Below are 19,507 nucleotides of genomic sequence, written 5' to 3'. Positions count from 1 at the left end.
TGCAGCAAGAAGGATCGGAAAGAAAGGAAAAGGGAAGGGAAGGGAAGGGAAGGGGAAAGAGAGAGAAAGAGAAAGAGAGAAAGCAAGCAAGCAAGCTAGCTCTTCTCCAGCAAACCATTTCCTCCGAAGACATGATTCACTAACATTTGATCTGACAAGTTGTAGGCACTCCTAACATTATTTTTTTCCCCTTTGCTGTTCATTTGGGGAGCAAAGATTTATTGCCTCTCCTGCAAAGGACAAGGGATGCACTAGAAATAAGAATTAATAGGGGTTTTTATCCCTGTTGTCTATCTTTATAGAAAAGAACTACTTCTTGACTAGATTCTTAACTCTTTTTGGTTCCAAAATACAGTGACTCTTTCTCCACAATATCAAATAAAATTTGGAGACAGAAGCAAATAGTAGTAATTGTCTGTTGTGGGGCAACGGGGGGCAATCCATTTCAAAGTCCAATCCTCTCCCCACGTGAAGTTTCCCTTCCACGCCCAATCATAGCCCCATCCCTGGATGGCTCTCCTCTTTGAATGCAGTGTGCGTAAATCTGCCACACATATAAGCTGTATTGCATATAGGTTTGTACTGAATGTGCCCTAAAAGAAAACTGTGTAAGATTTCACTCACAAGATATCAAGAAATTATCGTTTAATAAAACAACGGAAAAAAAAGAGGCTGGGTTCTAGTCTGCACAGATACTGTTAGGTATCTGATGAATTGCTCTAAGAAACAACAAGCCAGGAGAGCCAGGGACTTGACTGCACCAAGTTTTACTCCTAGGTGCAAAAGAGCATAGTTTTTGTTACCCCCCTGTTGGTAGGTATGTGGGTGTAAAGAGAAAGGCAAAGAGGAACAGGTAAAGTTTATTCAACACACAGTATATGAAACTAATTTTTATGAGTGTTATGTTTTATCACTGGTAAGATAGCTATAACCTCCTGATATATGCATATTATAGGCACATACATCCTTTTTAAAGCAGTTCTAGCTCTGGTTGTTAAAATGGCAGAGAGCCTCTCAGCATTTCCAATATAAAACCTAATTTTCAGGGATTTATAACTAAACTGAAGATTTCCTTCAGGGTGAAGCAAGAAACACCAGGTCTCGGCTCAGAGCACAATTTTGCTTTCAGTTTTCTGGGAAGTTTGGTTTGGTCATTATCGAGTTATGGAAATGCAAAAATAAATAAGTCAGAGCTTATGGGGATCTGGCTTTTTTCCACTTTTTTAAAAATCCTCGTGGAGCTTTCAAATAGCTTGGTTATCTGAAATGACATTTAGTCCAAAATATGGATTTCTTTCTTAAAATGGCTGCAACTTTGACATTTAAAGATTGGTTATTACACATGCATAGAAGCTGCTTCTCCAAAAGATACTGGGCAGTACTGTGCGATACTGTATGTATCACGCATACTTAATGCTCACTTTCCAAATGACCCTCTCCTATTGCTGGGCAGAAGAAAGAGCTTTTAACAGGAATGATAAATATATTACCAATTCAATTACTGCTTTATTATATTGCACTCATTAAAGATTGCTTGAAGAGTAACATAGATTGTGCAAAAATTACTTAATTTCCTGCATCATTTTAAAAGTAATTATTTACCTCCAAATTAATATTGGCTGAAAGATCTTACCCTGCCACTGAAGATTTCTGGAAAACTACAATGGTGATTTTTTTACAGGATCCAGAGGCATAAAAGAAAATAATTAAGATCAGGATAATGCTTAATAAGCATTCACAGAATGCGCCACTATAGTTTCACCCAAAGAGGCAATAATATTCCACGTGCTCCACAATGTATTTCAAAACACACGGACTTCAATCAATTTTAAATAGGTTCATTTAAAAAAATTTTTTTAATTCATACTGACTTTCATCTGCATAGTATTTCTTTCCCTTAATGAAAACACTTAAGTAACACACTTGTAATAATACATATTTACAAGATGGATTGACAAGGTGTAACACCTTTGTGAAACGCTTTTGCATAGTCATTTGAATATCATCACTATGACTGATCGAAATGCTTTTGGGAGCAAGGTCTTTTTTTTCTTTTTCTTTTTCTTTTTTTTTTTTTTGGCAGCACCACATGGCTTGTGGGATCTTAGTTCCCCAACTAGGGATTGAACCTGGGCCCCGGCAATGAAAGCACCAAGGCCTAACCACTGGACCACCAGGGAATTCTCAGGAGCAAAATCTTTTGAAACAGATAAAGATATTACTAGCCAAGACTTGTGAATGAAGCCAGCACAAGAGTTTTGGTTTGGCCGGAGATTAATGAGACTGGTTTGGTTTGTGGGTTTTTTGTTTGTTTGTTTTCTGTGACCTGTAAGCAACCTAAAAGGAGAGTATGGGAAAATGTTTTGTGCAATAGAAGCATGACTGAAATGTGACATTTTTCGATTCATGAAACAAACTTTCACTACATGCCTACTGCAGGCCAAACGCTGTGCTAGGTGCTGGGATCCCAAAGACACCAGTCATGTTCTCAAAATTTTTAAGGTCTACAGTCAATAAATTTTGATTTTTTTCAGGTTGGTATTCAAACTTAATCATAGGTACGTCCAGCCTATTAACACATACTCATGAAACTATAGACGTCAGGCAAAAGACAGTTCAGGTATTGTTCCTGTTCAGCAAGAAAGTGAATGAGTGAGTCTTTGGGAAGGTGGGGACAAAGGGAGGAAGGCACCTGCAGCATCAATCAACAGTCTGTCAAGAGACTGTGCCGGGCTTCCCTGGTGGCGCACTGGTTAAGAATCCGCCTGCCAATGCAGGGGACATGGGATCGAGCCCCGGTCCGGGAAGATCCCACATACCGCGGAGCAACTAAGCCCGTGCATCACAACTACTGAGCCTGCGCTCTAGAGCCAGTGAGCCACAACTACTGAGCCCATGTGCCACAACTACTGAGCCCATGTGCCACAACTACTGAGCCTGCACTCTAGAGCCCGTGCTCCACAACAAGAGAAGCCATCGCAATGAGAAGCCCATGCACGGCAACGAAGAGTAGCCCCCGCTCTCCACAACTAGAGAAAGCCCGCACACAGCAACAAAGACCCAGTGCAGCCAAAAATAAATAAATAAAATAAAAATAAATTAAAAAAAAAAAAAAAGAGACTGTGTCTTCTCAGCTACCTGAACTCCTTAGGAAAAATACACCTCGTAAGAATTTGTTCAACTACTTGGCCACAAAATAATTGATTAAAATGATATATAATCTTAAAAATTTTCTAGTGAAATGCATTTCACATACTTTTTCCTGTTTGATCCTCTGGGATAAGGAGGGTATGTTATTATATTTATTTTCTAGATAAATAAACTGAAGTTTAGAGAGGTTAACCACACAGAAGTGACAATTCTGGGACTAGTCAGGAGTATAGAAACAATAATAAATAAAAACAATGGGGACTAGATGCAAATTTGTCTGAAGTTTGGATTGTCAATAAATCTTTAAAAAATTCCAACAAATTTATATTTTTGTTTCTTCCATTCGGTAGCTAAGACTGTTATTTACCTGCCATAATTAAACCAGCCAAAACATGCTGCAGTCAATATTTCTGATGAACTTAGATTCTAGTTGGGCAGTAATCAGTTTAACTTCACTAAGTAAAACTGCTTGGACATAACAACAACAAAAAATATTGATCAACTTTGCTGCCATCTGACTTTTTCTGCCATCAAAGTAAATTAAGACCAAGACATTTACTGTTGAAGTAAGGAGGGTGTTTAAGTTCTTGAATCATCCAGAGATGCTATCTATATAGGAGTAAAAAATGCTGGGTTTTGATTGGGATTGACATATATACACTAATATGTATAAAATAGATAACTAATAAGAACCTGCTGTATAAAAAATAAATTAAGTTAAATTAAAAACTTAAAAAAAAAAAAAATGCTAGGTTTTTCTTTCGGCCGAGCCGCGCAGCTTGCGGGATGTTCCCCAGCCAGGGATTGAACCCGGGCCCTCGGCAGTGAAAGCGCGGAGTCCCAACCACTGGACCACCAGCGAATTCCCAAAAATGCTGTTGATAATATATCAAATCTCCATTTTAAGTACTCTGCTGTGCACATCATCGCTGAATTGTACAGCAGTGAATATACTGTAATTGATGCAATGAATAAGTGCAGTAAATTAAAATAAAGAAAATAACCCTTTTACCTCTGACTTTTCTTGATTTTGCTCTTTAATCTGTCAGAATAAAGGAAGGTCACTTATTTCTCCACAAAGGACACATGGCTGCATTATAAAATGAACAAACAGAAATAGCGTGAACATAGATACACAAAGAGTGTGGTTTACAGTATAGAATGTAGAACATTGAAAAGAACATGAGACTTACAGTCAAATCCTGGACTCTAGACCATCCTTCCATCACTCGCTGTGTGACCTTGATCAAATCATCTCTCAGCCTTAGTTCCCCTATGGGGAAAAATAAAATGGGAATAATAATAGCATCCTGCTAGCTCACAGGCATAAGAAAGTGAAAGCACTTTGTAAACGATGCAAAGGACTGTACACATGAGGTATCAATTTTAAGGTACTATTATTATTATTTTCATGATCACAGGGGATTTTTTTTTTTAATGTAGGTTTTTAAATGCCTGAGAAAATGGGGCAGTCACAGAACCATGACTTTAAACAAACTTTATTTGGGCGCATGACTGACTGGCAATCGTGTGCAATCATTTTAGCTGTCACAGGCCCAGAGAAATGTGGGAGAGCTCTTCCATGAAATGTTTATATTTCATAAACAAAATGATGTGCTTAACAGTCAGAGCGATGGGAGGGTTCCGGCTAATGCATTTTCCAATGTGTGAGGCAGATTATTAATGCGCTCCAGTAGCTGTTAATTTCAGTTTGCCGGAATGATTTATGGGGCGGTAAAGGAGAGAGACATAATCTAATTGAGATCAGAATCACTGTTCTAGCAGCAAAGCAGCAGCATGGGCCCTAGGCACGGCAGAATGATTAATACCTAATAAGCAAATAATCCGTTAAATTATTATAAACGTTACTTTTGACAACTCTTTTGTTGGCAAGTGAAAGAGGGAAAAAAAGAGAAAAGAAACAAAAGATAGAAAAACACCACTTTCCCTAATAATAGTATAAAGGCAGATTTTGTCAGAGCAAGGGTGATGGATATCATGATGGGCTTGAGTATTATGATCAATTTTAAGTTGACTGGGGAGGCACTTTTACCATAATACAAATAATAATTGAATGCCTGGAGCAAGATCACTCTTCAGAAACAAAAATAAATAACACCAGTTCTCAAAGTGTGGCTCTTCTTACCACACCTTACCCTTAGCCCTCTAGTAAATATGCCAGTCCCTTGTCACCATGAAGGTAACCAGATGCACCTGAAAAGGAAAGGTTAAAGAGCCCCTCTCGCAACAGCTCCTTTAAGTTTCTTCTTTTTTTAATCTTAATTTTTGAAAAATGTTAATGTACTTAATGTAAAATTTACTATTTCAACCATTTTGAAGTATGCAGTTCAGTGGCATTAAGTATATTCACTTTGTTGTGCAGCCATCACCACCATCCATGTCCAGAGCTTTTTCATCTTCCCAGACTGAAACTGTACCCACTGAACAACTCCCCATTGCCCCCTCCCCTCAACCCCTGGAAACCACCATTTCACTTCCTGTCTCTATGAATTTGATTCCTCTAGGGAACTCATATAGGTGGAATCATACAGTATTTTTCCTTTTTACTTAGCATAATGTCTTCAAGGTTCATCCCCATTGTAACACTATCAGAATTTCCTTCCTTTTTAAGGTTGAATAATATTCCACTGTATGTATATATCACATTTTGTTTATTCATTCATCTGTCTATTGATGGACAGTTGGGTTGCCTCTACCTTTTGGCTACTGTGAGTAATGCTGCCATGAAGATGTGTATATACAAATATCTATTCAAATCCCTGCTTTCAGTTCATTTGTTCAGCTTTAATTGGGGTATAATTGACCAAACTGTAAGATATTTAAAGTATACAACCTGATGATTTGATATACAAATACATTGTGAAAGGTTTCCCCTCGTGAAATTAATTAACAAATCCATCACTTCATGTATGTGCCTTTTTTCTTTTTCGTGAGAACATTTAAGTTCTACTCTCTTTGCAAATTTCAATTATCCAATACAGCTCTATGAACTATAGTCAACATGTTATACATTAGATCCTCAGTCCTTACTCATATTATAACTGAAGGTTTGTACCCTTTTACTAACCTATTTATTGTGAATAATGCTGCAGTGAACATGGGAGTACAGATATCTCTTCAAGATAATAATTTCATTTTCTTTGGATATATACCAAGAAGTTGGATTGTGGATCATATGGTAGTTCTATTTTTAATTTCTTGAGGAAACTCCATACTCTTCTCATAGTGGCTGTATTAGTTTACATTCCCACCAATAGTGCACAAGGATTTCTTTCTCCATATCCTTGCCACCATTTGTTATCTCTTGCATTCTGATAATAGCCATCCTAACAGGTGTGAGGTGATATTGTGGTTTTCATTTGTACTTCCCTGATGATTAGTGATGTTGAACACCTTTCTGTGTTCCTGTCGGCCATGTGTATTTGTCTTTGGAAAATGCTTATTCGGGTCCTTTGCCCATTTTTTAATTGGATTATTTGGTTTTTGCTACTGATTTGTATGAGTTCCTTGTATATTTTGGATATTAACTCCTTATTGGATATGTGGTTTACAAATATTTTTTCCCATTCCATAGGATGCCTTTTCATTTTGTTGATGGTTCCTTTGCTGTGCAGAAGCTTTTTAGTTTGATGTAGTCCCATGTGTTTATTTTTACTTTTGTTGCCTTTGCTTTTGATGTCAAATGCAAAAAATAATTTCCACGACCAATGTCAAAGAGCTAACCACTTATGTTTTCTTCTAGGAGTTTTATGGTTTCAGGTCTTATGCTCAAGTATTTAATCTATTTTGAGTTAATTTAGAGGTATGGTATAAGTTAGTGGTCCAATTTCATTATTTTATATGTGGTTTTCCAGTTTTCCCAACACCATTTATTGAAGACACTATCTTTTCCTCATTGTATATTCTTGGCTCTTTTGTTGTTAACCCATATATGCATGGGTTTATTTCTGGGCTCTTTATTCTGTCCCATTGAGCTCTGTGCCTATTTTTTTTTTTTTTTCCTGTGCCTATTTTTATGACGGTACCATATAGTTTTGATTACTACAGCTTTGTAATGTAGTTTGAAATCAGGAAGTGTGATACCTCCAACTTTGTTCTTTCTCAAAATTGCTTTGGCTTTTCCAGGTCTTTTGTAGTCCTATACAAATTTTAGGATTGTTTTTTCTATTTCTATAAAAAATGCCTTTGGAGTTTTGGTAAGGATTGTATTGAATCTGTAGATCACTTTAGGTAGTATAGACATTTTAACAATATTATTTCTTCCAATCTGTGAGCATAGAATATTTTTCCATTTATTTATGTCTTCTTAATTTTCTTCATCAATGTCTTATAGTTTTCAATGTACAGATCTTTCATCTCCTTAGTTAAATTCTATGCTTTCAAGTCCTTTGAGTATATAGCCAAAAGTGGAATGGCTAGATCATATGACAATTCCATTTTTAATTTTTTTGAGGAATTGCCACACTGTTTTCCATAGCAACTGCATCATTGTACATTCCTACCAGCAAAGCACAAGTGTTCCAATTTCTCCACATCATCAACACTTATGTTCTAGTTTTTTTTTTTTTTTTAGTAATAGCCATCCTAATGAGTGTAAAGGAGTTTCTTCTTAGACTGAGTTGTCTAATCTGGCTTTGACTCTCCAAAGGACCAAAAAAATATATTATTTTCTTCTTGGGCCTACTCAGGGACTTTTATTTTGTGTGTAGTTCAACATATATTGGCATCTACGTCATGACAATTGCAGACCCCACTGGGTATGCATCACCCAGCTAAGGAAGCAAAAACACACTGAAATTAGTAAAGACAGGGAAAGAGGTCCCTGGAGGGCTCAGCAGAGAGTGTGAGCAGTTGAGCAGGTGATGCACATAGAGCCTTTTTTACTACAACCCAGAAATCCCAAAGCTATTATCTGAGAACAACTCTCATGCACCCCTCAAGTCTTTCTTCATCTTCCTCTACTTCCTATTTAACAATTCCCTCTGCACCTCCATGTCGCCAAGATTAATCATGGCTGTTTGAAGTACCATACCATTGCCCACTCCATCTCCTGCTCCATCGCCTGCTCCTGACCACAAATCTAAATCAATTAGTTCCTCATTACATGAGTGTAAAATGTCTAAAGTCTGATAAGAGCAACTCAACCACTCAGGGACCTGGTGGGTCTAACTTCTTGTCTCCCACTCCATTACTGACATTCTCTAGGGCATGGACTAAGTTATATCCATTCTCTTTGCCTCAATTTCTTCTTTCACAAAGTCTGGCCAACAGAATTAAGTCACTGATTAGGTTAATATCTAATCTGGAGACTAACCTGCTTTGAGATTTTAAGATGTCTCTAATTAACATTATAATTAGCATTAAAGCTAATTGTTAATAATCTAAGAATTTATTAGCCCAGGGGAAACATTAATAGATATAGGATAATGAAAGATCTAGCAAAGAAAGGGCAACTAAATATTTGGGACCTGGTTTTACATATAATGTACCAATCCCTTCCCAATCATCATAAAGTCACCATAGAATGTCTTATTAAGTTTTGTTTATGATTTCCTTTGCTGTGCAAAAGCTTTTGAGTTTAATTAGGTCCCATTTGTTTACTTTTGTTTTTATTTCCATTACTCTGGGAGATGGATGGAAAAAAATATTGCTGTGATTTATGTCATAACTGAATCACTATGCTATGCACCTAAAACTAACACAACATTGTTAATCAACTATACTCCAATATAAAATTTTAAAATTTTTTAAAAAGAATGTCTTATTAAGTAATACTGCCACAAGAGCTGTAGAAATTATTTACCATCTTTTTGATTTTCAAAGAGTTTATTATATCTAAACTCAAACTGTACAGAAATAATATCTACATTTCTAATGAGAGAGTTAAATTGGCAATGCAAGAACTTCTAAGCATTCCTAAAATCTTACTCTGATATACACTTTAGAGACATTCCCAGAATACTATGATAGTATAATTCAACTTTTCTTTCTGGAATTCATCATTTAGGATGTGCCTCTATCAAGAATGACAGAAGAGGGTGTGTCTCTCTTCTTTGCACTCAAATTCCATATTACATGAGTGAAAATGGTTTTAATTCTTTCAAAGAGTAGTTCTCTTAAGAAATTTGTTCAAAACCCTCTAGATGTACATTGGAAGCCAGCCCAAAAGATAACCAAATTTGAAGGCAATCCCTCCATTCCCACTTAGCATGGGCAATTCCCATTCCTCAGCATCCTTGAATAATCTAGAGACATTTCTTCCTCACAATCACTAAAGGATTCAAGTTGGAAATAATATCCAGAAATGCCCAGTCCCAACCTTGATACTGCAACTCTTGATTCTTGGAAAGGATACCCCATTTAAAGGTCATGGACTGGCTCCCATAAAATTTTAAGGGTACCTATTTTGTAAAAGCTTAGGAACATCTTACATCAGAAAGATCTCACCCAAGGTATCTAAAGAACCCTATAGATACCAGAGTTTGAAACTGCTGTCCAGATACAGAAAGTAGACATTAGAGAGTTTACAAAGCTTATTAGTGACAGAGTCAGGACTAAAAACAAGAGCTCCTGAGTCTTTATCCACAAACCTTTCCATTCTTCCACGCTGCTTCCTCACTAATTCCAGCTAAGCATCACTGATTATTGCTTTTAGCTGCCCATTCAACAAATTTAACTGATGGATAAAACACATTGGATCTCATTCATTCATTCAATCATTGAGCACTAACCACATGCCATAGACTTTGCTAAGCATTAGGGTCAGCCCCATGAGTATGCAAACCTGCCCTCACGTGCTTATACTCCAGGAGGGGAGAAAGGAATTAGGCAAGTAAACGAAATTTTTAAATATGATTACACATCCTGATAAGTGTTATGAGGGAAATAGGGTGATGAGACAGTCATAGGGAAGGCCAATTTACATTGGGTGATCAGAAAAGAAAAATCTCTGAGTAGGAATCATTTGAGCTGAAAGTGAAGTATGAAGATAAGTTAACACACAAAGAGCTGGAGAAGAGCACTGCAGGTTGAGGCAACAGCGAGCAGGAAAGTCTCACAGCACAAGAGGGCTTGCTGGGTCAGAGGTTCAGAAAAGAGGCTGGTTGGCTGGGGTGCAGAAAGAGGGATAAAATGGGGTTACAGAGCATCCAGGACCTTGTAGGCCATTTTAAGGGGGTTGGTTTTATTTGAAGAGTGATGAGAAATTTTTGAAGGTTTAGGCTGGAACGTGATGTGATCTGCTTTATGTTCTTAAAAGATCACTCACAGTAACAGTTGGGTAGAGAACGTATTGTAAGGGAGTGGGTATGGAATCAGGAAGACAAGACAAGGCTACAGCGATGCCCGGGTGAGAAATAACAACATTCTGACTATCATGATGGCAGTACAGTAAAAAGAAGTAGATGGATTCCAGATATGTTTCGGAAGTAGAACAGATAAGAGTTGGTGATCTATAACATGAGTGAGGGAAATAGACCAAGTGTGATTCTTCGTTGCTGTCATGAGATAGTGATGGTGCTATCTAGCAAGGTGAAGAATTTTGCTGTCACTTTGCTAAGTTACCTCACGGTGAAGACCTCAGGAATGTATTGCTCTGTAAAGCCAGGGGCATAACTAGATATTAGAAACATCTATGATACCTCGAAGAAGAACTCTTAAAGAGGTTCATCCATCTCTCCATTTGCTAAGCATGATCTCCCATCAATACTAAAAAGAATAGAGGAACATGTCCCTGCATTAATCACAGAACATTGATTACAATCAGCTCACTTTGGCAACTCCACACTCCTTCACTACAGAGCTCTCCAAATGCCTGCCAAGTAGCTAGTGATTCACTTGCTAAAACCTTGAGGGAGCTTGTAATCAGTTATAGATGCACTAGAAAGACTAAGTGGGAGAAAGAATTCTGGAGAAGGTATGCACTTTTGAACATCATGATATAACATAGTATCAATATTTTAACCCTCCGAACAAAACATCCATACTTTCCTATTTCACATTTGCACACCTAATGAAAATTTCCTCTTTTCCTCCACATAAACCAAATACGCCTAAGCTCTAAGAAGTGTCTTATGGTACTTCTGAGAGCAAAACCTATATACATTACAATAAAAAACCATATTTGGTATTTGCTCAGCACCATATGTTTTACAAAGCACTCTTACATACATGAGTTTAAACCATCTGGCAACACTGGTTAAGTCAACAGGACAAGTATTAGCATCCTTTATTTTCAGCTGAAGAAATTATGGAGAAAAAACTTTTAATTCAGTTTAAAATATTTAATCCCTTTGATGTAGTAATTCCACAATCTACCCTAAAGAAATAACTAGAAATGGCAGAGATCTCATCATATTACTGCTTCATCATATTACTCAGGGCTGGGTGTTACCAAAAGGTAACTATGGCAATGCAGAGGAAACTACCCACAATCCCTTTCAGAGAAAACTTGTTCCTCCAGTCTGTCGGCTGGCTCAAGCACCTTTCATGTATTGTCCCATATGTCATTACCTACCAAGACCTTTTGGACCTAACCTCATAAGGTTTTTCAGTCAATTCAAAGGAAACTTCTTCTTAGGTTTAACTGTTTAACCATTCCCAGATAACTCTAGGGGTTTCCTCAGCATGAAGGACTCCTGAATTTGTATCATCCATTCTCACCTTTCTGCCAATCTATGACCAACAGGGTAGAATAGTTATACTGAATACAAAAAGCTGTTGTCCATAAGCCTATTTTTCAAAACAATTACTGCGCTCTGCTTTGAAGATAATATATGATACAGATTTATCACAGATTAGGCAACTTCCTTTATAAGAAGACAAACAGGATTATGTTTTATTCACTCCCTCATTCACTCATTCATTCATGCATGCAATGAATATTCGTCCAAGTCTACTCTTGGGCAGGTATGTGCTGTGGCTACAGAGATGAACAAAACAAAGTTGCTACCTTCATGTACCCTATATTTAGTGGGACAATGAGTAAGAAAATCAATTCATTAAATCATTTCTAATTGTGATCAGCGATAATGAAAAATAAATCAGGAATGAAAGATTCAGAGTTATGGGAGATAAGGAGAGCAATTTTAGATAAGTGGGCAGGGAGATCTCCCAACAGAAACCCAAATGGTGTGAAAGAATGAGCTCTGGGAAGATTTGAAGAGGGCTAACATCACTGCTTTTGAAACTCTGATCTCCTGAACTCTGAACCCTACAAATATGAATAGCCTTTCTAATTTAGTTGATTTCCCTCAACTGAATCTCTTACTTGTATACTTAATCCACTCTAGCTCCATTCAATCTTTTGGGACCAATTGCTTGCCCTCTGGTTTATGACAGCTAGGAGGCCTTCCTGCCTAGTTCATCCTCCTAAGACATCCTGACACCTACGTCCCAGCAAAGAGGCAATATTTCCTGCCTTTCAACTAACAAATGAAGATAAAGACAACAAAAATGAATGTGAGGAGATAGCTGATGATAGCTTTTGGGCGGGGGAGGGGTGAAGAAGATACAAGAAACGTTGAAAAAGTTTACTTTGTGAAAAATTAGGAGGAACAATAACTATGAGATCTACAACAACAAAAAAGAAAAATGTTGGCAAAAAAGATCACTGTGTGACTCCTGGAGCACCAGCAAAACTAGAGAAAACAGAGAGAAAAATAAAGCACTCCTTTTTGTTTAGGCCAGCTATAGCTGTATCAAGTCCACTGTCCAGTTTGTAGGTCTTTCCCAATTTCAGTACAGATGGAATAGAAAATATAATTAACAACTACACCTTGATTTCTGTTCCTCGGTAATATCCCAAGTTCTAAAATCAGTTTATATGACAGAATACCAATATCCAGCTCTCACTAGGAAACTGAGTAGCCAGCCTTTTCCCCCTGAGACATACAAATATGCCTGAATTTCTGAAAGTAAGCTTCCAAAGGGGGAAACAGAAGTGACCTAATCCCCCAGATAATAGACCAAAGGGTGAATAGTCAAACTTCAACTTTGGGTTCATATTCCTTCACACAAATATTTTACATTAATGCATATCCAAGAATGAACAATAAACTCTGGAAATAGGAACAGCACTCCTATTTTCAAACTTGTAAAGTTATTCTCACCATTTACACAACTGTCAAGGAACACCTCAGAAGGAGTCGTGGGTACTGTGATCAGGAAATCCTAAGACTTCAAAACCTGTACACAGTCCTTCACCAGAGAAATGCAAAGTGTCTGTGTTGATGGTGTCCCTCCCCCTCAAACTACCAATAGTTTACCCTACCTTCTCTTCTCTTTAGAACCTAAATTGTTTTGGTTACATAGGTTTTTTTGTTTGTTTGTTTGTTTTTTGCAGAAACATAAAGGTAGAACTTCTCTAAACCTTTCACGTTTCCATAAAGTTCATTTTCCACGAGCCAATTCACTTTGTTTTTCCACTAAACTCATTCACGCATCACTTAGAAACTAGGCACTGGAGATGTAGAAACAAACAAAAGAAACAGGGTCTTGCCCTTCTGGAACTTAGTGTCTAGACTGAATCAAAGATGGAAATGTAAAAAAATGAAGTCATAAAAGTACTAGGATAATATGCGAGTGAACTTTTTTATAATCTTAGGGTGATAGGGAAGCTTTTGTTTGCACATTTTATGAAAACTAAAAATAATAAAAGACTGACTCATTTATCATAAAAAATCATAAAAGAATGACAGATTTAAGAACAGAGTAAAATTTTTAAATTGACTGCAAAATAATGACAACATAAACAAAGCCAAAGGATAAATGACAAATTGTTTAAAAAAAAAATGTAACACACAAGTCAGAAAGTAAACCTCATAATTCACAAAGAGTTATTACAAAGCACAATAATAAGGTAAAACAAAATGAGAAAATGGGCAAAGGACATGACCAGGAAACTCATAGAAGAAGAACTAAAAATAGTCAATTAGCATGGCTCGACCTTATTTAAAATATAAATTAAAACAAATAATGGAGATTTTATTTAAAAGATTTTAAGTTTTAAAATGTCCAAGGGTGTGGGGAAATATTCACATGCTATCAGAAAAGTACACATTCTTACATTTCCTTTTAGAAAGAAATTTGGTAAAATCTATTAAAGTCTTAAATGTGCTATCCCTTTGATCCCCGCCCCCAGTGATTTTACTTCCAATAATCGTAAGTATAATTAAAGATGTGTGTACACATATATTGGGTTGGACAAAAGGTTCGTTCGTCTTTTTCCATAAGATGGCTCTAGTAGCACTTAGTTATCTTTAACTTCATTCGAAACAATTTTATGAGACTGTATTGTGACAGCTGTCATATCAGCGTGCATTTAAAAAAAGTTATCAAAATTGGTGAATTTTTGTGTAGCCATTTTAATATTGAAGATAGAAGAAAAAAGGAACATTTTTGGCATATTATGCTTTATTATTTCAAGAAAGGTGAAAACGCAATTGAAACACAAAAAAAGATTTGTGCAGTGTATGGAGAAGGTGCTGTGACTGATTGAACACGTCAAAAGTGGGTTGTGAAGTATCGTGCTGAAGATTTCTCGCTGGACGATGCACCATGGTCAGGTAGACCAGTTGAAGTTGACAGTGATCAAATCAAGACATTAACTGAGAACAATCAACATTACACCACGTGGGAGATAGCTGACATACTCAAAATATCTAAATCAAGCATTGAAAATCCTTTGCACCAGTTTGGGTATGTTAATCACTTTGATGTTTGGGTTCCACATAAGTTAAGCGAAAAAAACCTTCTTGACTGTATTTCCGCATGTGATTCTCTACTTAAACATAATGAAAACGTTCCATATTTTAAACAAATTGTGGCAGGCGATGAAAAGTGGATACAGTACAATAATGTGGAATGGAAAAGATTGTGGGGCAAGCGAAATGAACCACCACCAACCACACCAAAGGCCGGTCTTCATCCAAAGATGGTGATGTGTTTATGGTGGGTTTGGGAGTCCTCTATTATGAGCTCCTTCTGGAAAACCAAATGATTAATTCCAACAAGTGCTGCTCCCAATTAGACCAACTGAAAGCACCACTCGAGGAAAAGCATCCGGAATTAGTCAACAGAAAATGCATAATCTTCCATCAGCATAATGCAAGACCATATGTTTCTTTGATGACTAGGCAAAAACTGTTACAGCTTGGCTGGGAAGTTCTGATTCATCCGCCGTATTCACCAGACACTGCACCTTCAGATTTCCATTTATTCCGGTCTTTACAAAATTCTCTTAATGGAAAAAATTTCAATTCCCTGGGAGACTGTAAAAGGCACCTGGAACAGTTCTTTGCTCAAAAAGATAAAAAGTTTTGGGAAGATGGAATTATGAAGTTGCCTGAAAAATGGCAGAAGGTAGTGGAACAAAGGGTGAATATGTTGTTCAATAAAGTTCTTGGTGAAAATGAAAAATGTGTCTTTTATTTTTACTTAAAAACTGAAGGCACTTTTTGGCCAACCCAATATAAGCAACAATATTCAATACAGCAAAATTTGTAATAAAAAGATTTTAAAACTAATGAATAGGATATTAATTACACATAACTGAATCTTCTGCAGCTGTTAGAAAGAATGTATACTGATAGGAAAAGGCCTATGAGTACCGATATGAAAAGATGCTTAAGATATATTCTTTATGTTGTTATATATTTAATACATATGTGCATATACATATATATACAGACACATAGATACCAAATTTTGAACAATGGTTATCTGTGAAAATTAAAAGTATGGGAGTCACTTTTTAAAACATTTCTAAATTCTCTAAATTATTTATAGCATGTGTTTTTATCTTTGCAATGAGAATAAATAATAAAGGAGCAAGCCCCAGTGTTTAATAGTTATGTGTTATCAGGCATTTATTATTATTTATTATGAGCTTTTTATCCCTTTTAAGTCCTGATATCATATTGCCAACATAAACTAGACCATCTATGTAAAGACACCTATATGATTGAACATCATTTCTCAATCAAATGCAGAGGAGATCTGTTATTTGGGTCTCCTAATGATAACAGAGGCTAGGCTACCACCCTCCAGGACTTAACAGTTGTCTCCCATTGCAGTAGGTTGAAGAGAGATGTAAAGCACAAGGGACAATCTACATACGTGCATGATATTAACTGGGCTGGACCATGTAGAAGCCTGTGGATTCATTCTGCTATTTTAGCTTAAGATCTAAACTAGAAACAGAACAAAGAACCATCTTCTTGCCCAATTTCACCCATACCATATAGCTGATCTTGGTCATCCAGATGTAACATTATGAGAAGGTAGGTAAACAAAACAGTACCATCCTGTCTTCCAAAGGTCTAGTGTGGAGGATGCCTAAGTTTCTTCTCAATGCTTCCCTCTCTCTGAGCCCCAGCCTGGCCTAGCTTAGCGTCCCAAAAGTGGAGGCATCTGCCAAGTGTAAGATGCCTAGAAGCTCTAACTTAAACCACAAGTTTCATGGGGCTAAGAGAAAAGAGAACTTCAAAGAAAGGTCCAAGGAGAGTGCACAGCCTACATTTAATTTTATTTGTAATACTTTTAGCCTTCCTACTAAAAATTACATTTACTTGTGTTTCTTTTGATGTGTGTGTGTGTGCGTGTGTGTGTGTCTCTGTGTGTGTCTTGTGTGCGTATAAAAATGTTGGGAATATGGAGCTCCTCCTAGTGGTTAGAGTACATGGCCATCAGGTTCAAAAATAAAGTCCTAACTTTGCTGTTTTCACTTGTTCATTTAGAAATATTTGAAAGGCAACAAAATTGAGGGTATAAGAAAGAGACATCAAAAATGAAGTGAGGGCTTCCCTGGTGGCACAGTGGTTAAGAATCCACCTGCCAATGCAGGGGACACGGGTTCGAGCCCTGGTCTGGGAAGATCCCACATGCCGCGGAGCAACTAAGCCTGTGCGCCACAGCTACTGAGCCTGTGCTCTAGAGCCCGCAAGCCACAACTACTGAAGCCCGCATGTCACAACTACTGAAGCCTGCACACCTCGAGCCTGTGCTCCGCAACAAGAGAAGCCACCACAATGAGAAGCCCTCGCACCACAACAAAGAGTAGCCCCCGCTTGCCACAACTAGAGAAAGCCTGTGTGCAGCAACGAAGACCCAACAAAGCCAATAAATAAATAAATAAATAATAAAATAAATCTATAAAAAAATGAAGTGAGACAGTGACTAAGGAGGCAATGGTTGTTCTCTATTTTTGTAGGAAGAACTGGGAATATCAATCACGCCAATGGAAACATTGAGTGATAAGTGGGTAATTTTGGAAAATCAGCATGTAAGGCTAAAAAAGGCTTCCTACCAAATTATAAAATATAATAAGCCTAGCAGTAGTCAAGATTATATCCATGTTTTGTCCTAGGAATTGATAAAAATACTAACATTTATAGGCACACAATAAATATACTACTTGTTGAATGTGTTGAATGATGGGCCTAGAGAGCCAAACCTTCCTTAAGGATTGGATTGATTCATAAGATCCTTATTTTCTAATGTATTTGGCATTTTCTAGTCTTAATGACTATTTGGAGTTAACCATGGGTAAAGCTCCCATAGAGAAAATGATTGAATTTTGAGCTACTAAAAAAAACCAATAATTTTAGACAAAAAATTATATATAGTCTATGGCCTGAAGGCCCCAAGGGGTAGCAAAATCCACAGAGCCCATGAAAACTCAATATGATTTGATGAATGTTAAAAAGCTAAATCTAGGGCTTCCCTGGTGGCACAGTGGTTAAGAATCCGCCTGCCAATGCAGGAGACATGTGTTCGAGCCCTGGTCCGGGAAGATCTCACATGCCACGGAGCAACTAAGCCGTGCGCCACAACTACTGAGCCTGTGCACCGCAATCACTGAAGGCTGGGCACCCTAGAGCCCATGCTCCACAACAAGAGAAGCCACCGCAATTAGAAGCCCGCTCACCGCAAAGAAGAGTAGCCCCTGCTCCCCGCAACTAGAGAAAGCCCATGCCCAGCAACGAAGACCCAATGCAGCCAAAAATAAATTTAAAAAAAAAAAAGCTAAATCTAATTATTTCCTTCACAGGATTATTCTAATATTTCATTGGATTCATTGCTAACAAGCTTTCTAAATCATACACATTTTCCTATTTTCTTAATTTTTGACCAACTGGCTATTCATATTAAGATAGAATACAGGACTGTTTGAGGAGCAGTTTACTTTAATTATAGCAAATATCTATCATTCTAAACACTGCAAATTATATTGTTGTAATGAATGGTGTACTACACTGTCTTTTAGAGAGGAATTACAAATTCAGATCAAAAGTTTTCTATGTCTTTATAATACAAGGTTAATAAAAAGTAGACCCACCAAATAAAATTCACTTTAGCAGTGGTGAATTTGATATTTGTGGCTTTAACTATATTTTAGCACTGTCACAAGTCTAAGATGTGTAAAGATTTTAAATTTTGCTAAAGCAAGCACTTGAATCAAACTTTGTCAAAGCAGTAAGGTGGTAGTAACTCACTTAGCTTAAGCAGACTATGAGACTCTTGGTGGAGCTTTGTTCCTTACTTGTTTTCACATGTACAGAGATTCTTATAAAAGTAATTAAACAAGGAGGCCATTAGACTGGAGTGGCTCTAGTACCTTGGCAGTCTGCATAAGCAGACCAAAACCTAAGCCAGATTCAACGCAACTGAACTGGAGAAAATGAAACTTAAGAACAACCAATCAAAAACAGCCAACTAGCCTTCCCTAAATAAGGCAACAAGCTGTAGCCAATCAAATAATTTCCTTGCTTTGCTTCCCCTAGCTCCTATCAGTGGCATGCTCCTAAACACCTTTGGTTTGGTGCCGAAATTCTGCATCAATGTATTTTCAAAAAACTCTTTTTTTTGCTTTTTAAAAAATTTTTTTTTAATTTTATTGCAATATAGTTGATTCACAGTGTTGTGATAGGTTCAGGTGTATAGCACAGTGATTCCGTTTTATATTTTTTTCAGATTCTTTTCCCTTATAGGTTATAACAAAATACTGAGTAGAGCTCCCTCTGCTATATAGTAGGTCCTTGTTGGTTATCTACTTTATATATAGCAGTGTTTATATTTTAATCCCAAACTCCTAATTTATCCCTCCCTTCCCCTTTCTCCTTTGGTAACTATAAGTTTGTTTTCTATGTCTGAGTCTATTTCTGTTTTGTAAATCAGTTCATTTGTATCATTTTTTTAGTTTCCACATATAAGCGACATCATGTGATATTTGTCTTTCTCTGACTGGCTTACTTCACTTAGTATGATAATCTCTAGGTCCATCCATGTTGCTGCAAATGGCATTATTTCATTCTTTTTTATGGCTGAGTAGTATTCC

At 37.0% G+C, this 19,507-nt stretch overlaps 1 long non-coding RNA gene across 1 annotated transcript in view; it reads right to left on the bottom strand.

The window, feature by feature from the left end:
• Positions 1-2,040: 2,040 nt before the first annotated feature.
• Positions 2,041-19,507, bottom strand: part of LOC309628321 — a 55,747-nt gene continuing 38,280 nt past the window's right edge. Inside the window, exon 2 of the long non-coding RNA XR_014244417.1 lies at positions 2,041-2,931. This is a non-coding gene — a long non-coding RNA (uncharacterized lncRNA). The remainder of the gene's footprint in view (positions 2,932-19,507) is intronic.

Source organism: Balaenoptera borealis, assembly GCF_965194805.1.
Source record: "Balaenoptera borealis genome assembly, chromosome: 4".
Lineage (NCBI taxonomy): Eukaryota > Metazoa > Chordata > Mammalia > Artiodactyla > Balaenopteridae > Balaenoptera > Balaenoptera borealis.
This window is presented reverse-complemented; position numbering and strand designations above follow the sequence as displayed.